Here is a 15,348-nt window from a genome sequence, read left to right as displayed (position 1 = left end):
TCCTATCTTGTGGCCTCACTCAAACTCAAGTCCATTTGTTACCTGTTTCTTTGTTAACCCAGAATCAACAGCTTACTTACCTTACTTACCTATTTTAATTGCCTGAACACTGATGAATCCATTTGAGTTTTGCAAGTGATGTTCCCACACTGTCAGGAGTGTCCCCGAGAGCACACGGGGATACTGTGAAGAGGAATAGTCAGACTTGCCATTGAGTCAGAACAAAGATTGCATAAGAACAGATTTTACCTTGCTTACATGTGGGATGGGAAAGGTGCACTTCTTCTTTTTCTTGGCTCTTTGGTGGGAACAACAAAGAAAATATATTTTATTTTCCAAAGAGTGCCTTCTAAGCTTCTTCAGGTGAAGAACTTGCAGCACGCCTCAGTTTAAGCAATCACCTTTTCCGTCTCTTTCAGCATTTGAAAAAGTCCCCGTAAAAAGTACACGCATTTTGCTTTACAAGGAATATTCCAGCCTTCTAAGTTTCCTTTGGCATTGGTGTTCTCTTGTCATCATGAACTCTTAAGAAAGATTTCAAGGTGTTTATGTTACTCTGAGATTATTGATTAGCATTTTAAATGCAGCTGACATAAAAACCAGAATCTGAAGTTCAAAAATAGCTGAACTCAAGGGTGGCTTATTTGCATAAGTGTCTGTAACTTTATGAAGAGATAATTGCCCAGGGTTTTCTTCTAGCTACCTGGGTGCCAAGTTGTGCTATAAAGACCCTTGCCCTGGTTCTACCTGTGACTTAGAAGAGGATTGACTTCCATGTACATTAATTCCTCATTCATGATGAAAATCTGAGTGGTTTCCAAAGTCTCTTCTGTTCTAGTTCTAAAATTCTGACAGCCCTAATATCTAAAATATTTTTTAAGGATTTTATTCATTTATTCGTAAGAGAGAGAGAGAGAGAGAGGCAGAGACATAGGCAGAGGGAGAAGTAGGTTCCCTTTGAAGACCCTCATGTGGGACTCGATCCCAGGACCCTGGAATCATGACCTGAGCCAAAGGCAGATGCTCAACCACTGAGTCACCCAGGCATCCCCTAAAATATTTTTATATAAAATTTTGATTATGTTACTGTTTGTTATACTGCAAATGAGAAGCGATTGTGTCAGGAGTTTGGGAGTGGGCAAAATTTGACTATTCCCATTTTATTCACTGGATGGACATATATGGATTGACTCCTTCACCATCCTGGCCAGAATCTGGCTGTTAAATCCCCACAGTATACTGTTCATATGATCACACCTCTGTGCTGCCAGCTGTCTCTGTAGGACAACACCGTTTAGGGACCAGATTATGAGTTTTCCTCGAAGACCTGAAGTTTATTGCTCTGAGAGAAAATTAAACCATGATTCTGGCAGGGGTTGGGAAATTGCCACTGTCTCAGGAATTTCTGTTTCCTGGGCTGAGGACCTAGTACTATTCGGGAGCCCTAAATCCAGTTATGAAAATATCGTTTTAGAAGACAAAGACTTAGCACTGACAAATAATAAGATAACTAATTTTATTAGGGATTATAAAATTGATTCTTACTTAAGAGCATCTTATCTCCTTCCCTTTGTTTTCTAGTATATAATTCACTTGTGCCCAAGTGACCAAAAAAATAATGTAAAATAAGAGCCTGTTGTTGAAAGGGAGTTGGTGGAGGGATGTCATATGTGTAAGAGACATAGAGTGGCCTAGTGCTTTAGACATGGCCTGGGGACTTCTGGAGCCTTGGACAGATAACCTTCCTATGTCTCAGTGTCTTCCTCTGTAAAATGGGTAAAACATCTCTACCTATAAGGTTTTTATGAAGATGAAACAAGTTAATATTTATATGGTATCTGACACATTATAAATGTTACATTCAATTTTAAAATATATATATAAGCTAGGATCAGAATAGCATTTCCAGGCTCAAAAAATTATTATTTATTCAACAACTTTTATTTAGTGCCTACTATGTCTGTAGCAATGGGTTAGATATGGTAGGGAGGACAAATGAGGGATAAATAAATCCCCGGCTTCAAGAATGTAGGGCCTGGGGATCTCTGGGTGGCTCAGCGGTTTGGTGCCTGCCTTTGGCCCAGGGCGCAATCCTGGAGTCCCAGGATCGAGTCCCGTGTTGGGCTCCCGGCATGGAGCCTGCTTCTCCCTCTGCCTGTGTCTCTGCCTCTCTTGCTCTCTCTCTCTCTCTCTCTCTCTCTCTCTCTCTGTGTATGTGTCTATCATGAATAAATAAATAAATCTTTTTAAAAAAATGTAGGGCCTAATTGGGAGAGCATGATATGTTGTCCAGAAGGTTGGATGACAATAGCAGGCAGCAACATTTGATGAGCTATAGGTGAGGAGCTATCCTGCAGGCTAAGAAGATGTTGTGTATGAAAGAAATCAGCGGGTTTGAATAATTGATATCAAAGCACAGGTGACACCACCCACCTGGATTAGGTTGAGACTAACTGGTAGCAGTAATTAATTACTCAAGGTAAGAAGTTTCTGCTTTGATCCAACAAAGGAGAGACATTGATGACTTTTAAGTAGAGGAGTTACACGTTTTTTTTTAATAAAGTATCAAATAATTCATACTAGAATGTAGTAAAGGGGCAAGAGGCTGGAAGAACGAAAACCAGCGATCAACATGCTAATGGAAAATGTGATGGAAGGAACCTATAGTGGAAAACAAGGGATGGGTGTGGTGGAAAGAATTGACTAAGAATGAGGATGGGCTGTTGTCCTACAGTACTTACTGAAGACCTCCAGTAATGAAGAACTTCCTCCCATTCTCCATAACTCTTCAGTCTACACACATTGAGGTGGAGCCTCTGATCAGAGGGTTCAACCAATCTAAAATTGACCTCTTGTACATGGAAGACTGACTTAGAAATTAAGAGACACAAGAGAGCTTATCCAGGTTATTTAACCTCCTCTTGCTCTCTTTTATAAAAAAAAAAAAAAAAAAAAAGGAGTTGAATTCAATCTGTGAAATCTGTTAAAAGACCCTTACTGTGATATTCTGTGATTTTATAATCAAAACCGCAAGTCTGGATGGACTTGGAAGCCAAAGGTTTCTAGGAGGATCATATACCAACCTTACAAGATTCTTCTCATTCAAGTGGGCACCAAGTAGTCCTAAATGTCAACTAAATTTAATTCTCAGGGCATAATTTGTCACTGAAAAGCATGTGTTGTTTGTTTGGGATTAGGTAGCCAGCTCTGGTCTATGCAGGGAAGTGGCAAAAGAGATGGAGCTAAAACTAGAGTCAGATTTAGATCAACAACCCATGTCAGCCATCTCTTTTCTGTCTTACTCTTTGTCTAATCAAGTACTACCCAGAAGTAATAGAAATCAGTTTATATCATTAGTGAAGGACAGGGCACTCAGAAGAATTAGGTAGAAACGTGGGTGAGCACAAGTGATTACAATTTCTCCATCTAGCAACACACAGATTTTTTGATCTGTTCAAATCAGACTAACATAGTCACCTCAGAATAAATAATTCTTTCTTACTGCTTGATTTCTCATTCTTAGTTTTTCCAAATATGTGTCTTAGTTTATTTCTATTGCCAGATTTCTTTTTTTTCATATAAAGTCATTGTTTCATTAATCTTCCATATTGCCTTATGAGTTTTGTCAGATTCTTATATTTCATTGCAAACCTGCTTTGTGAAATCTTATCGTTTCCTACCTTCATCTTTTCATTTTTCTCTTGTTCTCAGTAGTTTGGTGAATGTGAATGTGATCGAAGCTAAGATTACATCACCTTTAATAAAGGAAAAAATATAGAATATGTAGAAATCAGATGAGCTTATAGAGAAAGAAATCAATCAGGTTGGCAAATTGCATCTGTGGGACAAAGTGCAAAATGCTTGTTTCATGTAGTATTTACTGAACAAGTTTGTGGAAAAGATGGTTAGAATGTACACGGAAAAGTAAGGAACCATTTTGTTCAATTTAAATGACATTGATGTATTTTTATGTTATGATATCTTTCAATGTTTCCAACAATCCCTGATGTAGTATTTTACACAATTGTCTCAAAGGGCTTTCAGAGATAAAAGTATATATCTAACATTGTAAATTGGTTTCCAATCTATATATAATAGAAACCTCTACAGTCACTCCACAAAATTCAATAGATCAAGAATTGCATCATAGCTTGGAAATTTGGGGGAAGTTGAGGTTTTTGAATAACCCTCAAAGACCACAGTTAACTGTCCTTGCTTTTAATCAATCCCAGTTCAAATGGCATATGGGCGATTTTCTGTAGGGCCAAGTAATCATGTTATGCTCTTTTTTTTGTTCACTGAGAAGTCATAATGTTGGTTTTATAGAGCCAGCAAATTATTCTTCCAAAATTAGCAGAAGTGACAAAATGACTTTTCTTTCCTTATGGTTATTAAAGCTACCAATATAGTTATCCTTTCTGAAGTCACTGCTCAGTTTATTGGTTTTTTTTTTAAAGATTTATTTATTAGAGTGTGATGAGAGAGAGAGAGAGAGAGAGAGAGAGACGAGGTGGCGGGTGTAGAGGAAGAGAGAATGCTAAGCAGACTTTCTGCAGAGAAAAGTCTCTGTGAGCAGAGAGCCCAATGCAGGGCTTCATCTCATAAAACTGAGATCATGACCTGAGCCTAAACCAAGAGTCAGAGGTTCAACCAACTTCACCCAGGCGCCCCAATAGGTTGTTTTTATTGTTATTTATCAAAAGCAAACATTCCAGCAAATTACACCCTCCCGATCAAGTGGGCACATCCTTCCTATGATGTCTGTAAATAAGGGTATACAATAGGAGAGATGTTCTTATAAAAACTTGCATTCTTTTTCATCTTTTTATCCTAAAAGAAATCCCAAAACAATAGTGGAGAAGAACATGGTAGATTGTATTTGAGTTATTCCAACAACAAAAGAATGTGTTTATTTTGAAGATAGAACAAAGATGGGACTGTAGTTGGGTGACTTCCGATAAAGACATCTCTGCTAATGAAAACCATAAACATAACCCAGAGCTACTTTCTGTAAAATATATCCCTAGTAAACATCAAAATATCAAACTAAAATTAGCAAAAGGAATTGTCGACAAAGGCTTTATTAAAAAACAGTTGCAACAGGGTGTGAAATTGTAGTTACAGCTCACATAGCTCTTCGTTACTTATTTGCAATTTTAGTTGGATTTTCTTATTTCCCCTGCCTGTTGCTGCAATTAGCCATTAAGCTGGGAGAAACTACCTTTTCTACATCACACAGGAAATGCCTGTAAAGTTTGCAAAAAGAGCAAGGAAAGCAAGCTACACGGTTACATGAAGAGACCAACTAATGTAGGAACAGAAGAATATTCATTGCATAATCACTGAAAACTTGTCAGCAAGCAAAAGAGGATATTTAACTGACAATTAATTAAAAACAGATTTCCCTTGTGTCCTTGTAAAGACCTCCTATATATCATTTTTATTTTCTAGTTTAAAATAATTTATAGTTTTCATGGTAAATTGGACAATGTGCAAGAATAATACTATATTACCTAAAAATGCTCAGGTCAGAAATGATTTCTGTGCAGGCACCAGCTGTGGGACCAGTGTTGGGGCAAGGGTTTCCCCTTACACACTCACTGGCCATTGTGCCCAAACATCTCAGCTGCTCTCATCATATAACGCTGTCTTCAGCAGACACAGTTTTTTTTAAGAACCATCCTATTTAAACCTTTCAATGATAGATTTTTTTAAATTAAAACATTGTATTTTTAAAAGTAGTATGCAAATATTTTCCACAGTTTAATTCCTATAGAAAATATTTTCTGCTTTTTATCTTCTAGAATAATGCACAGATGGGTAAATTTATTTTAAGATTTAAAACTAAATCCATGTATATAATGGTAAACAAGCATGAACAATTTAAAGTTTCAAGGGTGTCATGTGTTACCTAATGAAAATTCTGATCTATGACTTTGAACTCCTGTGTCTTGAGTCTAGGAATACAATATGTCAAGGAAAAAATAACAGCTTCCCCCCTCAAAAAAAAAAAAAAAAAAGATGCATGTAATTAAGTTTGCAGGAGTCATTTCTTGAATCCTGGCATGTTTGGGGAATGTACAATGCCTAATATTAAGAATATTATTAGGTACTCAAGTACAGGAATTACTAAGCTTTCAATCTAATTTTCATTCTATACAACTGCATTGTTCGTTTTCCATTCTCAGGTCCTCTGTGTTCAGACATGAAAACTGTCTGACTTGCTTAGAGTTTCCAGTTTAACCTTGCTAGTAAAACCTGAAATAATACCATGGCTTACTTTTCTACTCTGGCGGAGCCAGCATGATACCAATGAGCTTCATTGCACAATTCATGTTCATTGCTGTCATTCCCAAATTATACCAGATAACTGTGGTCAGAACAGTGCTCTGCTAAAAATGCTTTATCCTGGGTCAGATGGGAATACAGTGATATCGGGCTGCCACCTGGGGAGGCTGCCCAACCACAGGTCACCGGGTGGTTTTCCAGTGACAGCGTTCCTGACAAGCCTTTCTTAGGTGATAACGTTCTAGATCCTGTGCAAAACTTTGCAATCTCAGATACTTGATGCCATCAGAGGACACAGAATGAATTGAGGTGGGACCACACTAATCAGAGTCAAGAGACAGAAATGTGGAAAAATCAGAATGCCTCTGGATTGATTTCACAAGATAAATTATAATTTCCAAGCAGAACAGACGTGCATGATAGCTGGTCAGTGTATTTTTTTTTTTCCCTGAGAAGCCAGATTATAATCAGAAGGTTGCTTAATGAGCAGAGGTTTGGAGCAAAGGGAGTTAGCTGGTTGCATGATTTGAATGTTTAGTGGATCAGACTAAGATAAGCTGATGCAATCTCATTGCTGCACACAGCTATAGGCTAGAGTTTTTACAGAGAGCGTCACTCCTGCGTGTGAGCTCCGGCGTCCCACTGACCAGATCTGTGACCTTGGGAAACAGTCACCCCACGTGTCGGTGTGCTTCTGTGTAAAATGAGCTAGGACTAGCACCTACCTTAGGGTTATTGTGAAAATTCATTCTTCTGTTTTTCATTTCCAACTATTTATTAAATACTTACCATGTCCTGGGCATTATTTTAAGCACTGAGGAACAGCAGTCAACAAAATGAACGAAAATCTCTATCCTCATGAAGTTCATGTTCTAATAGCAGGCAATCAAAAAGTAAATAAATGACAGTCTGCTAGACCCTAATGGTTGCCACAGAGAAAAATAAAACAGAGAAGGGAAAATAGCCAGGGCAATGGAGTTCCTTTAAATACAGTGAAATACTAAATGTAAATATGATAGCACCTGGACCATCATATTTCTTATTCTAACTTACTGTAACTACTACTCTCATTTTTTTCTTCCATGAGGAACATGCAGAGCCTAGCCCCATATCCTGGGGAGAGTGCTAGGCACACAAACCAGTTCTGCTGCCGTCTGCCCCATTTGTTCCAAGCTAACTACCTGCTTCCTGGTTGACATAGTTGCTTTTAGATGTGTTAGTCCCGTTGATTAATTCATAGTTGAGGTTTTCTTTGTTCTGGAAGACATTTTATCATTGAGGTGTCATTATACACATTTCATTTATCACAAGTTGAGCTTTTAGGTCTAACTCCAAGCGTTTTAAAGGTGTCTATATATACTTAGAGCATTATGTAGGACTCTTTTCTAAGATATGATCATGAAAAGGATTCTAGTACTTCACAATCTCCAGAAAGGGTCTTGGGAACTGGAAATCAGAAGCCTGTATTCTAGTTCTGACTTTCTCATTATCTCTGTGGCACTGGTTAAAAAATGATAGCTATACCTTAATTTTCCTCTCTTGTGTCTTGGGGATACCTGGGGCTGCCCTTCACAGGATTTATGAGAGAATAGAATGAAATAATAAATATGAAAGAGCAACAAACTATTTAAGGCATTATGTGATTGAAATAGTACCAATTTTAATGTTATTAATCATTTCTCCTCCACTTTTACTTTCTTTTTTTTTTAAGATTTATTTATTTATTTATTCATGAAAGAGAGAGAGAGAGAGGCAGAGACATAGGCAGAGGGAGAAGCAGACTCCACACAGGGAGCCCAATGTGGGACTCGATTCCGGGACTCCAAGATCACACCCTGAGCTGAAGGCAGCGCTAAACCGCTGAGCCACCCGGGCTGCCACCTCCACTTTTACTTTCATATCTATTCTGATTTTTTGCCCACAAACCTAAGAGAAATTGAGATGATAAAGCCTGAGAATCTAAGGGCTGAAGGAACTAGTCCAACCTCCCAGTCCAGCTCAGGAATCCCTCTCCTAAGGGAAGATCCGAGAACAAAAGTGACTCACCCAAGATCAGCTGCCAGGAGGCTCCCTATCTTATGCCCTCCCAATTATGCATTCCTCAACTACCTTACAAAGAGTGATGAGGGAGGGTGAGATGCTGAGCAGGATACAAGAAAGGTAGCTGTCAGTGGGATTGGATAGCTACATACTGGTTGGGCTTTGATGTTATACCAAGAGACCAAGGTGTTTAGATTTGATCGATTAGGAAGTGATGGTGTTCAAGCAGAAGAGCAGCCCATGATGATGGATGGGTTGTTTTTTTTGTTTTGTTTTTTTTTGATGGTTTTTTTTTTTTTTTTTTTTTTGCTTTTTAAAGATTTATTTATTTATTGGAGATAGAGAGAGAGAGCAAATGGGAGGGGCAGAGGGAGAAGGAGAGAGAATCTCAAGCAGATTCCTTGCTGAGGGTAGTGATCCTGAGATCATGACCTCAGCTAAAACTAAATGTCCCTGATGTTTAACAGACTGCACCACCCAGGTGCCCTTATGATGATGGTTTTAAGAACCCTGGAAGCACTATGGTAGAGGAAAAGAATATGACATGAGAGATTTATTAATAAACAAATGTAAGTAATCAGGGACTAACCAGAAGTAGCAGGTGGGGGAGTGATGATAGTAAAAGTCTACCCACATTCTTGCATGTGTGCATCCACCCCCAGATGCAGGGTGCTTGCTGGGCTGAGTGTGCCAGGCAATAAGCAGAAAAAAATCTAAGTGGTCTTGATGTGCATGTGACAGCAGGGAAACCTAGAAAGACATGTTTTCTAGAATGTTATGTTGGCTTTTAGATTTTCAAAAGCACTATGTAAATTGTTTTATTTTCAATAAAGAATACATCCTTGTGAGCTCTGGGTTTGATCTTCAGCCCAGGGTGGAGATAAATTGCCAGTGACCAGCTCTGAGGGAGAGCCTGTCCAGTGCTGTCAATGAACTAGGCCAGGTGGCAGGCTGCTTTGCGCACCATCTGGTGACGTGTGGCTGCAGGTAATTGCAGCCTGCTTAATGGAGCCTGTAGCACTTTGACCCCAGCTGGAAGCCTGGGAATGCAGTGCCCTCCAGCCCCTGGATTCCAAGCCACTTCGAGGCGGGGCATATCAAAAACATCTCGTTGCCTTGCTCCAGCTGTCATAAGTGAACTTGTTACAGTGGAATTCTATGCAATAAGACAGTGATACTGTGACTCAGGGAATGAGCACAGGAGATGCTATATTAAAAGTGGGATTTGGCTGGTAGAAAGTTTACACTGCACATTGCATCAGCTACTTTCATCCTATAAAATTTGACTTTGCAATAAAATGGTTGTCAGTATAAATAAGATTTTTCTAAATTAGCTGCCTAACCTGGTAAAACACATCAAAATAATCTCTCCCTCATTTTTTACAGTAGGCATGTCTTTGGAATGTTGCATATAAATGTATTTTGTATTGAAAATTGAATCAGGCTTCTAATGCATCTGGGGAAATTGTCACTTACAGAAATCCTGTGGTTCTTCCTTTAGGAAAGAAGTCTTTTGAAATGAATAGTAAATAATGTATTTGGGGTTCTTTTATATATCATATTAGCCTAAAGGCACCTGTCTTTTAAGTTAAGATAATTAGATTACCTTTTTTTCCAGAAACAGCTGGTAATTGGGCACAATCTAAACCAATACAGTCAACATTATATAGTAGTATTGCCAAATCATTCCCCACATTTTTCAGCAAATTAAAAAAGTATTATGAAGCAATAGGGTGTGGGGGAGGCAGATTACTCTGAGGAGCAAAAATGTGGGAAACTTATGTTCAGTCTTCTGTGACACATAAACTATGACCAGGGATATAAATCAAAGCCAAATACCTTAAGTAATGTTGAATAGATGTTTCTATAATTCCAATAAAGAGCGTCATTCCCAACCCAACCCAACCATTAAATTGAGGCTTGAGTAGCTTGAGGCTACTGATAACATTCTTCTGAATTCTAAACAAGTACCCCAGATTCCAAAAAATGATTAATCTTTGGGATGAATGACTACAATAGCTTTTAAAAATATTTATGACTGGCACATAAAGCTGTAATCAAATTACATCAAAATCTTAATAGAAAGAAAAATGTATATTCATATCTGCCTGGTGACATTTATAAGATGTAACAGAACATCTATTGGAGAGCTAAGGATAAATTTGAGTTCAACAGGACTTGGAAATCTTGGCTACTAATACTGGCAAAACCATCAATTTTCCATTCCTGGTGATAAATTTTAAATCCAAATAAATCTTGTTTGTTAGGACATGAAAAAGCTTGTCAACATCAAAGTTAAGTAGGCATGCGTTCACTGGCAGTATACTGAAGCCACAAACTGGGCCAAAGTGCAGACATCCCCTATAATCTAATTTTCAAGCACAAGGTTATGGTGAACCCCAGAATGGCTTCAAGGGCAAGTCTTCTTTAACATGATTCATAGCATGCCCATGGGCTTTGGGACCAGGCAAAACTAAGGGTCAACATCATTTCTCCAAAACAGTAGTCCTTGAAGAGAGGTGACAAAGAGGCCAGAACAGGAGAGGGAAGAGATAAACTTGATGTGTGGAAGTGGTTCTCTGCGTCCATTGGGTAAGATAAATAAAAGAGAGGAAGTAAAAGGGGTTTAATAGTGTATTTAGTAAAATGTGGAAGAGCTGAAACACCCTAGGAAAAAAAGCCTCATAGCTGTCTTTCAAAGTAACAGTCCAGATACACAAATGGGGTCAGCTCTGTGTGGGCCTAGGAAGCCTGACCACAGGCTGCCCTTGCAGAAAAACCGAGACAAAAATAGCATTTTCCCATTCTGGGGGTGGTGTGCCAGTGATTTTCAAATAGTTGATTTTGAAAGCCTGACTTGTGGAATTGACATTTTAGAAAGTGGACGCGTAAAGGCAAAAGTTGTGTTTGGGGATATGGAACAAATGAATGGGCTCCTCATTCCCACAAGGTGACTCAGCAGTGAGGTGGGGCAAAGTGGAGAGAAAACCCTCTTTAACTCCCAAATACCATCTAGTATGGGAAAATTGAAAAACTCACTCTGGGGTGACTCCTTGTTCTGGTCCCTGAAAATCTGTTGACTTCTGGGATGTCATGATCCATGAGGCCAGCTATAGATGACTTCTTCCACTCACTCTGTCCTCTTTGCCGCCAGCTACGTGCTGCCACATGCTATACCCACACTGCCCTACCCTAACTCCCATTCCATTCTCCTCCCACCAGAAGCATGTGATACATGTCAGCACTCTTTTTCCCCACAAATGAAAGGCATTGCATTGGTTCCTCTACATCATTTTATCAAATCCTTATAGAAATCCTAAAATATAAGTGTTATCCGCATTTTCAGAGAAACTTAAATAATAATCTTCTCTGATCACACACCTAATGACAGGCAAAGCTGGGATTCAGACAAATATTGGAGTCGCAGCTTGCTTTACTTGTTCTCTGCCCTCTAAGCATCCTCTTATTTGGAGACTGTCAAGAGTGGTTTTACCTTGGTTGGCATTAACATGGAGCATGGACCCTCCCGGCATGGCACAAGTCCCTTTACCTCTTACCTGAATGTTCCCCACCTCTGGACCTTTGTAAAAATTGCAGTAGCCATAACAGAACACTTTTCTGTCTCTGCATCCTCCATTTTGACCTCTGCCTTTTTTCAGCCATCATTTATTGAAAGCCTACTATGAGCCAGACACTTTTCTAGGCTCAAAGAACATGCACAACAAAACCAAATGAGCCCTCCTAGAACTCGTGCTCTATTATTGGGAACAGACAAATAATAGTTTAATGTAGATCATGTCAGAGAATGAGGAGGAAAAAACAAAGCAAGGTAAAGGAATAGACAGGGATGGAGCTCTATTAGATTGGACAGTCAAGGACAGCATTTCTGGGGAGATAGTTTGAGCAGAAACCTCAAGGGATAAGTGAGCAAGCCATGGAAAGATTTAGAACCAGGAAGAGCCAGTCTGACAGGGATAGGCTGGACGTGAGGGAGGACCAGCTGGACAACCCATGTGGCTGGAGCTGGTGAGGAAGACAAATGGTGACCAAGGATGTGGGAGGGGAGAGGGATAGACTGGATCATGCAGGGGCCCCCTAGGCTAGGAAAGGAGCTTAGATTTGATGCTAGGAAAATGTATTATTAAAAAAATATGTCAGTACTTTCACTTTTTGGTGCAATGTCAATTATTTGTAATACACAAAATTCACCCTTGACAAGAAAATGGGTAGAACATACTAGAGTAAACAGTTTCAATCCACAAAACATTCACCAGCTGGTAGATTTTAAATTGCTCCTGACCCCAAAGGCAGAATGAGTAGGGGGTAAAGAGAGACCTTATTAAAGATTGTGATCCAACAGCAGGCCTTTTCACTTTATTCTTTTTGCCATAAGCACACCCTGTACAAATCCTGCCTTGCATGGTTCTATCCTAGGTGTGTATATAGCTGTAGGTGTCTGGGTATGTTCTGTTTTCTATGGCTCTCTTTAAAAAAGTTTTTAAAAATCGAATATTGGCTATTTATAGGTTTCAGACCACCAACAATTAGCAAGAGCAAATGCCCATCTAGCCCAGTGACCTGGACTGTTTGTCCTGCAGCTTCTTCACCGCTGCTACCTTGGCACCCACCCCTTCTTGCCACCTGCAGCAGCTCATGGCCACAGGGCCCACAACCAGAGACACTGAACAGGGTTGATGCCCATTCTAACACCTACCTGTTCCAAATTAGGCCCAACTAGGAATACTGCAACTTAACTCTGGTACTGACCACTAAGAGCTAACACAGTTAGAGGATGTGGTCCCTCTTACATCAGACACCAACCACACTTGGAGTGTTCTTAGGCCACCTGCATTTCTCAACAGACTGGTTATAAATTCAGGGATTCCCACCCCCCCTTCAGGCTCAATGATTCACTAGACCGACTTCCAGAACTCAGGGAAACACTGTACTCACAATTACATTTTATTATAAAGGATACAAACCAGGAGGGTCAATTACATGAAGAGATGGTTGGGACAAGGTTTTGGAGGAGTGGGGTCAAAGAGCTTCTGGACCCTCTCCTCACAGAATCCAGCTTTGTCACCTCCTTGTGCGTCAGAGTATTTACAGGAAGCTCCACCAAACCTCAGTGTCTAGGGGTTTTATTGGGCATTTATTACATAAGCCTGATTTGTGGAATCATGGGCAATATGATTAAACTCAACGTTCAGCCTCCCTCCCCTCCCTGGAGGTCAAGTGAACTCAAAATCCCAACCCTTTACTTATTTATTTTTTTTTCCAACCCTTTAATCAAGTGTGATTGGTCTTTCCAGTGAATCTCTTCCATCCTGAAGCTGGTCAGGTATGATCCAAGGGGCTTGGGAAGAATTAAGACATTTCTATCATTTGGGAAATTCCAAGGACCTAAGAGTCTCCCCCTAGGGACCAGGGACAAAGACCAGCCTGGTTATTATACAACAGTGCCCCAGCCACAGGGAGGCTGATGGATCTGGGAGGGGGCAAGTCAGCCATGGGAGGAGGGCAGCAAGGTAGGTAGAAGCAAGCTGGAGGAGAAATGTAGGATTAAGATGAGCTTGTGCTACTATGGGGGCCATGAACTTTTATATATATGGTTTCAGCTCTCAGGATGTTTTCCAATGTAATTGAGGAGTCAAGATATATGCCTAAATTAGGAACCAATCTAAAAGTCAGTATACATTGTACAATGTCTCAGGGCAGCATCTGAGTCCCAATCAGCACCGAGCCCTGTGGACAACAGCCAATAATAACCAAGCATTACATTGTTTCATCTGACTGGCTTCATCATGTATCAGAAACAAGTTTTACTCATAGGAATTGCTTTAGTAATTTTTTTTAAGATTTTAGTGATTTATTTGAGAAAGAAACAGAGAGAGCTTCTCTCTTTATCTGATACAGACAGATAGTAATAGAGAGATGAGTGGGGAGGAAAAGAAGAAGCAGACTCCCCACTGAGCAAGGAGCCCCACATGGGGCTTGATCCCAGGGGGATCATGACCTGAGCTGAGGGCAGATGATTAACCAACTGAGCCACCCTGGCGCCCCTGCTTTAGTATTTGAATTTTTCAGTCTTCTCTCAGGTTGATATTCGGTAAAAACAAATAAGAAAACGTTTCAAAAAATGGAAAAAAGGCTAAAAGGCATAAAACCTGAATAGCCTACACTTAATAATTGAAGGATTTATTTGTGAAACTGCACAAAAACTAGGAATGCAACACCTGCTGCAAGATCAACAATTGCTTCCACACTGCAATTGTGTAAAACTGCTGGCTCATGGCGTAATTCTTGTTCACCAAAACTCTGTACTTTCTGTGACTTGGCATTTCATAATTATAATCAGCCAGGAGCCATTCATTATTCAAAAAGAACCACCATCCTCTGGAGTGATAGTATATTATACTCTTCTTGCAGCCCCATCAGGCAACCCAAAACTCTCCTTCATCGTTGGCAATCCCTCTTATTCATCCTACCCGAAATTACCTCACTTCTTGTCACTGTGTAACAGCTGCTTGGAAGAGTTTGTGTCATCACCTGTGGCTGCTGTTGCTCACTGTGTTCAGTACCATATGGGCCATCGACCCGACTAGTCAGCTGTTGATGCATTGATGGCCACGGTAAAATTCTAGTTTAAGCTGTGCACCATGCTGCCATGGGTCTAAGTCCCAGAGCCAGCTAGACAGTGGCCACAGCTATACTCAGAAAAGCTATCATCTAAATGAAAGTTCCGGCCCATTTTGACATCACACCCACTTGCCCCTATCCCAGAAGAGCATATTGGTTTGGACTCAATTCAGATTTTTTTTATTTAGCGTCCCTCAATCTGCATGATGTCCTATTTGAAAAATCTAGTAAAGGAATTTTAGCACTTTGGTGCTAATGAAGACGTTTGGCCTGAGTGTAAGATTTCTTTGGTGCATCCTGGCACATCATCTTGGTCCAATTTTGAATTTATTGTTAGGTCTGTGTTGTGCTGACCTAAAAGAACCACTTCAGATCTTTATC

At 39.9% G+C, this 15,348-nt stretch overlaps 1 protein-coding gene and 1 long non-coding RNA gene across 3 annotated transcripts in view; one reads left to right on the top strand and one right to left on the bottom strand.

Annotated features, from left to right (window-relative positions):
* ITPR2 (inositol 1,4,5-trisphosphate receptor type 2) overlaps positions 1-15,348 on the top strand; it is a 472,751-nt gene that overhangs the window by 435,370 nt on the left and 22,033 nt on the right. The window lies entirely within an intron of this gene.
* LOC119877646 lies at positions 148-15,046 on the bottom strand. Its single transcript, XR_005379961.1, has 3 exons — positions 14,827-15,046; positions 3,681-3,755; positions 148-524 (listed from the first exon to the last, which is right to left on the bottom strand). It is a non-coding gene; the product is annotated as an uncharacterized LOC119877646 (long non-coding RNA).

This window comes from Canis lupus, chromosome 27, assembly GCF_011100685.1.
Source record: "Canis lupus familiaris isolate Mischka breed German Shepherd chromosome 27, alternate assembly UU_Cfam_GSD_1.0, whole genome shotgun sequence".
NCBI classification, from domain to species: domain Eukaryota; kingdom Metazoa; phylum Chordata; class Mammalia; order Carnivora; family Canidae; genus Canis; species Canis lupus.
This window is presented reverse-complemented; position numbering and strand designations above follow the sequence as displayed.